The sequence below is a fragment of the Lolium rigidum genome, chromosome 2 (assembly GCF_022539505.1).
Source record: "Lolium rigidum isolate FL_2022 chromosome 2, APGP_CSIRO_Lrig_0.1, whole genome shotgun sequence".
In the NCBI taxonomy this organism is placed as follows: domain Eukaryota; kingdom Viridiplantae; phylum Streptophyta; class Magnoliopsida; order Poales; family Poaceae; genus Lolium; species Lolium rigidum.
Window position 1 is genome coordinate 138,428,999 of NC_061509.1, and position 7,355 is coordinate 138,436,353.

Genomic DNA, 7,355 nt, shown 5'->3' on the forward strand with positions numbered 1-7,355 from the left:
ACGAATCTCCGACCCATCCCTAATGGAGAAAGAGCCATGCGGAAAGAAGCGCTTCTTAGTAGCCATAATGCCGGCCCAAAAATGTGAATCTCCTGGTTTCCAGGAAACCTGAGACATCGCTTTTGAGCCTACATACTTCCTTCTTAACAAGGTTTGCCATACCCCGTCCTCCGTTAAGAACCTAGCCAACCATTTTCCTAGTAGGGCCTGGTTCTTAACCTCTAGATCGTGGATACCAAGTCCGCCTTGATCTTTGGGACGTCATACGACACTCCATTTGGTCAACCGATCCTTGCCAAAAGAATCTAGATCGGATATAGTCCAATCTATGAAGAATTCCTTTCGGCGGTTGGAAGAATGATATCATATATAGTACCATATTTGTGAGTACTGAATTTATGAGCACCAATCTTCCACCAAGAGATAGTAACTTTCCTTTCCAACTGCTCAGTCTTTTCTGCAATCTTTTCTCGACCATTTTCCATTCGGCTAGGGTAAGTCTCCGATAATGAATCAGAATACCTAAGTAGCTAATTGGAAAAGAGCCTAAACCACAGCCGAATAATTCGGCATACTGGTTGGCTTCGTCTTGGGCATCACCGAAACAAAACAATTCACTTTTATGGAAATTAATCTTTAGACCCGATAACTGCTCGAAAGTTGATAAGATTAATTTCAGGTTTCTTGCCTTTTCGAGATCATGGTCCATAAAGAGAATTGTGTCATCGGCATATTGCAGAATAGATAGCCCCCCATCAACCAGATGGGGCACCACTCCTACAATCTGACCATCTAACTTGGCACGCTCTATTAGAATAGCAAGCATATCCGCCACAATGTTGAATAACATTGGGGACAGTGGATCGCCTTGCCGTAAACCTTTCTTTGTTTGGAAATATCTACCAACGTCATCATTGACTTTGATGGCGACACTTCCACCAAAGATAAAGTTATTAATTAGAGCGCACCATTCCGTAGAAAAGCCTTTCATTGGAAGTGTTTGTTGGAGGAAAGACCATTTAACTTTATCATAAGCCTTTTCAAAGTCGATTTTGAGTATGACTCCATTCAACTTTTTGCGGTGCATCTCATGTATCGTCTCATGCAATGTCACGACACCATCAAGGATGTATCGACCTTGCATAAACGCAGTTTGAGTTGGACACACTACATGATCGGCTACAGAATTAAGTCTAATAGTCGCCACCTTAGTAAAAATCTTAAAAGAAACGTTCAGGAGACAAATAGGCCTGAACTGTTGCATGCGATCAGCGTCGTTAAACTTAGGGAGAAGGATGATCTCCCCAAAGTTGATACGAAAGAGATCTAACTGTCCACTGTGAAGTTTGTGAAACAATTCTAGGAGATCATTCTTAATTGTATCTCAGAACGTTTGGTAGAACTCAGCTGGGAAGCCATCCGGTCCAGGTGCTTTGTTGTGCTCCATCTGGAAAACCGCTTTCTTAATTTCCTCCTCCGAATATGGGGCGGAAAGGAGAGCGTTCTCCTGAGGGGACACCTGTGGGATATCATCTACTCTGGTTTCATCCAAAGTTATGTGTGAATCCTCAGGTGCCCCAAACAAATTTTTATAATAAGTAGTAATGTATGCTTTAAGTTGCTCCTGATCCTCAGATCGTCTCATCATCCTGTACCAAGGAATGAATACGTTTCTTTCTATGTCTGCCATTTGCGACACTATGAAAGTATCTCGTATTCGAGTCCCCTTCCTGGACTTTTATTGTTGCCGAACCTAACATCTTGTGAGAAGTTGACTATTCGTAGCTTTTATAATCTGTTACTGTTTTTTTAGCTGAATCTGTTAGCTGGTTTGGTTTGAATATGACTACCGATAGTTTTGATTTTTGGGAGTCGGTTTTGCCCGCCTACACGGTGTTGCACTGTGCCGCTGTTGGGTGAAGCGAGCAGATTTAATTGTTGCTTATGGTAAAACTTGTCGTGCTGGTGAGTGGTATCAGCACTTTTTTTTTGCTAACTACTACTAATCAGACTATCCTGCACAATTCAGGTACAACTATGGGTGATATTATATATCTAAAAAGGTTTTTTTTTTACCTTGCCACCGTAAGGGAAGATATTATATCTGAAACGTCATTACGTGCACACTACATATATATACCCGGCCTGTGGGCTTCCGTGGGCGCAAAACACCTTAGGAAAATTTTGCCGGAAGAGTAAAATCCCTTTGTTCCACGGTTTAATACCGTTTTGTAAAGACTATCTTATCCAAAAAAAAAAACTTCTTATTTAATAAAATAAGGCAAAACTTTTGCCTCCGTTTAGAAAAAAAACATATATACCCGGCTTGACGCTCAATGGTCTGCCACCATAAGAGCAACTCTAACAGAGCCTGTAAATCACGCCGGAACTGTATTTTTCCGGTCGATTTACGGGTTCGGGTTGAAAGTGGCGCAGAACAGAGACTGAACTCGCTGTCCGGCCCGAAAAACTTTTTCAGAGGCCCGAAATTTTTTAGACTCGATCCCTACTAGTACAGACTGAATGACGGTTTACAGGCCTAAAACTGAACGGAATTCTCCAGCGCCGCCGTCCGTACAACCACCTCCAGCCGCCGATTTCAGGCTGCTTTGCTAAAATTATGCATCGCCGGTCAAACATCCTATCAGCCTGCTTCAATTCCAAACATGTCTACATGTCTATGTCAATTTCGAGCGAGCGGCGCGACCGGTGGGAAGCTGTTAATGTCAGCATTGTAGTGGCTACCGACGCGGGAGGCGGTGAGGCGCTCACGCGTTCACGCACTAACCGCACGAAGCATTGAGCTAGCTAGGGAGCGTTGAGCTAGCTACCGCACGGAGCATTGAGCTAGCTCACGTCCCGTATAGCCTACTTTGTATTTGCGTGATGAAATTAGCTATTGGATATTTTCGTGGTGAAATTGAAGGGCTGCAGATGGACGTCGTTGAGCATCTAGATTAAAACGGATGGAAGTGAGAGTCCAATTTGGCTAATATGGACAGCGGCGCCGACAGTTCTTGTGAGGAAGACGATGATTTTCTGAGTATTCCGTTTTTCAGTTTTAGTTTATGAGGTCTGTTCTGCGCCAGCAGATTTGTGACCTGTAAACGCGTTTTCGGAAGACTGAACTCAATTTTTTCAGTTTGTACTTTTACGGGCTCTGCTAGAGATGCTCTTAAGGTTGCAAGTAGACTGCCAAAGTACTATTCAGTTCAAACCATAGCAGCCTGAAGCTGGGACAGTAATCCGTTCCATGATCCCGATTCATCTTCCCGTAATTGGATTTGGAACGAGGTTTGATTCGGTAGGATTTAGTGTTGAAACACGTCCCTGACTATTTGTACTCGACCCAAGTTCATCTACCTGTAGCGGTTCGATCCAACTAATAATCACCCCGATCTGGTAAACAAAGCTCACCACTGCTGTTTGTTTTCCCCTCTCCAATCATTCCCCATTACTCCTTGTTTTGCACCGTCCATTAACTCCAGAGCACACAATATGCTAATCAATGGATCCTTCCATAAGAGACTGTCTATTTTCCCATGGATTTCTCTCCTCTATAAGTACACCCATCCCAGTGGCCAGATGGTGCCGGCAGAAGTCGAACTTGAAGCACAAGCTACGGGGTTGCTAGGTGAACAATTCAAGGCTCAAAGATTTCATGTAATTTCGAGTCGGTTTATCTTTTAATCTTTGTAGATTTCTCCTCTTCTTTTGTATAGGATGCTGAAAATTCAGAATTGTTCGGTTCGTGTTCCTCTACCAACGGTACCATACTGGGTTTATCGTACCAAAATTGATTGGATTGCGTGTCACATGTAGAAAATTCGATCAAGAGATGTATATCTCCCATGTCCCCTATTTTCCAGCTTTCGACTCTCGACCCCGGCTCCTGTCCCTCGTTCCTGTCGTACTGGAAACATGGCGGCTTGTTATCACCAGAATTTGACCAAATCAGAGGTGGGCCGCGATCAAGATGGGTTTAAAGATTGTATACGGAAGAAATACGTGAATCGGCCTTATATGCAAAGTTTGGGCTAGCATGCCCGTGTATCTGTAATATAGTAGATCGTATCTTAGATTAAGAGATAGAGTTTGACCCGTGCACGGTTAGGTGCACGCCTAAATTAGAAAGTCCCTTGGACTATAAATATGTATCTAGGGTTTATGGAATAAACAACAACCAACGTTCACCACAACCAATCTCGGCGCATCGCCAACTCCCCCGTCTCGAGGGTTTCTTCCGGTAAGCACCATGCTGCCTAGATCGCATCTTGCGATCTAGGCAGCGCACGCTTACTCGTCCCCATGCGTTGCTCGTGCTGAAGCCTTTTTGATGGCGAGCAACGTAGTTATCATAGGTGTTTTAGGGTTAGCATTGCTCTTCGTATCATATGCTATCGTCGTGCAACCCTTAGGCATCTAGCCGCCCTTACGCTGTCACGGGTGTAAGGGCGGCACCCCGCTTGATCATCGTTTAGTAGATCCGATCCGTTACGATTGCTCCTTGTTCTTCAAGGATTAGTTTAATATCTGCAATAGTTAGGCCTTACAAAGGGTTGGAGGATCCAGCGGCGCGTAGGGTGTCGTTTCTTAGTCCTAGACAGGATGTTCCGGGGATCAACCTCGTGTTGGTTTTTAGGCCTTGTCTAGGACCGGCTCACGATCACCGTGCGTGGCCGCGAGGCCCAATCGTGAGTAGGATGATCCGATTATGCGGTGAAAACCCTAAATCGTCGTAGATCACTTTAGCTTTATCTTGATCAAGCAGGACCACCATATATTCGTACACCTTGTATGAATCATGGGTGGATCGACTCTTTGAGCCGATTCACAGGATAACCTGAGAGCCGATCGAGGCTCGTATTTAACGTTTACGTGTATGCCATGCAGGAAACTAAGCGAGGCATCATCCAACACCTTCCTGACCGGGTATAGGTCAGGTGGCACGCCCTTGCATCAGCATCGGACGTGTGCGCAGAAGGCTTTGCGGGCCGTCGCTCGGAGGGACCAGGGCCAGCCGCAGCCCCGGGAGATTCCCGGCTCTACGGTGTTGCCGGCCGGCTGCCCGCCGGTGGGTTTCGACCGCAACACATTTCGGCACGCCCGGTGGGACCATCTTCGACATCCACCGCATCGCCATCTACATCTGAGATGGCGGAAGGCACTCCGGTCAAGTACGAGGATCTGACTGACGAGCTCAAGAGGAAGCATGACGAGATCAAGGCAGCCCTCGAAGCCGACCTCATCGGCTCTTTCCACAGAACCCGCTTCCATGGCATCAGGTGGAAGGGGTTCTCACCTGAAGGCGCGCTCGATGGAGTGGACCTGTCCGCCCCGTCAGAAGAACGCACCGGGTCGCCGCGTCGGGAGATCAACTTCATGGTGGCTCATTCGCTGCACCACCATTCTGAGATCCTGGTGAACACTTTGGAGCGTGTCGCTCTTCGCGTGATCCAGGAAATCATGAGCCATCAGTACTCTCCGTCAGGACCGGCTCTGGGGACGTACCAAGGAGAGGTGCCACTCCACTTCCGTCCACCGCTGCCGTTCGCGTTGGCAGCACCAGAAGTGCCGGACTCATCGACATCCGCCGTTAACATGGTGAGGCTCACTCACCCTGGAGGGTGCCAACCAAGATTCTCGTTCGACATCAACATGATAGGGCTCGGGTACCACCCTGGTGAGGACAGAGACGAGGGCAGCTGCTCTCACAACGAAGACAAGGAGGAAGCTGTTCCACGCGATCGGCCCCGACACCTCCGAAAAATCTTGGTTACAATCAAGATGAAGGCCGATTCCAGCGGCCGGCCCGCATTATCTGTGCCACACGCTCTCCCTGTGTTGGGTGTCGACCTCGCGGGGGACGAGAAGCTGGGATATGGGTTTACATCGGCTGACGAGCTAGAAGAAGTCGACATCGGTCCTGGGGATAAGCCGCGACCAACTTTTATCAGCAAGAGGTTAGATCCACATCTCAGGGGTCAGATGATAGCTCTGCTAAAAGAATACCCAGATTGCTTTGCATGGGATTACACAGAGATGCCCGGGTTGGATAGGAGCATCATTGAACATCGGCTTCCCCTTAAGAAAGGGTTTCGGCCGTTTCAACAACGAGTACGTCAGATGAAGGCCGAAATTCTGGAGGAGGTCAAGAAAGAGATCGAGAAGATGTTGGCCGCCGGGTTCATCAGGCCATGCAGGTATGCTGAATGGATCTCCTGTATCGTTCCTGTAGAGAAGAAGGACGGCCGATGGCGTGTGGCCATCGATTTCCGAGACCTCAACAGAGCCACTCCAAAAGATGAATATCCGATGCCTGTGGCAGAAACGTTGATCAATGCAGCTGCTGGCCATAAGGTGTTAAGCTTCATGGATGGCAACGCCGGCTATAACCAAATTTTTATGGCCCCAGAAGATATACACAAGACCGCATTCAGAGTGCCAGGAGCAGTAGGCTTGTTTGAATATGTAGTCATGACCTTCGGGTTGAAGAATGCTGGTGCAACGTACCAAAGGGCCATGAATTATATATTTCACGATATGATCGGCAAGATACACCCTCCGTCAAGCAAGAACCACGAGTGGATTCTGGCCATTACAGATTATTTCACCAAATGGGTGGAGGCCGTTCCCATGAAGAAAGTAAAATCGGAAGATGTTATCCAGTTTGTCAAAGAACATGTCATTCATAGGTTCGGGATTCCCCAAACCATCACGACCGATGGAGGTTCGGTCTTTGTCTCTAAAGAATTCAGAAAGTTCTGCGACGACATGGGGATTAAGCTAATCCGATCATCTCCATATTACGCCCAAGCCAACGGGCAAGCCGAAGCATCCAATCAAAGCCTGATCAAGCTGATTAAAAGGAAGATTGAGGAGAACCCCAGGGTATGGCATGAGACGTTGTCAGAAGCTTTGTGGGCCTATCGCATGTCATGCCATGGAGCTATAAAGACTTCGCCGTACCGGCTTGTCTATGGACAGGAGGCCGTATTACCGTGGGAAATTACGGCCGGATCGAGACGTGTCACGTTTCGAATGACTCGACACCCGAAGAATATGCAACCCTGATGAGTGACACTATTGAGGATGCAACAGAACTTAGACTTTGGTCGCTAGAGAAGATTAAAGAAAACAAAGCCAGGGTAGCTCGGGCATACAATAAAAAGGTGAGACCAAAGGAGTTTCAGGTTGGCGATCTAGTACGGAAAGCCGTGTTGCCACTAGGAACCAGGGATAAAGCATACGGCAAATGGTCTCCTAATTGGCACGGTCCTTACAAAGTCATCCAGGTTCTGAAGGGCAATGCCTATATGCTTGAACAGTTGGATGGTGTGAAGTTCCCAGTGGTC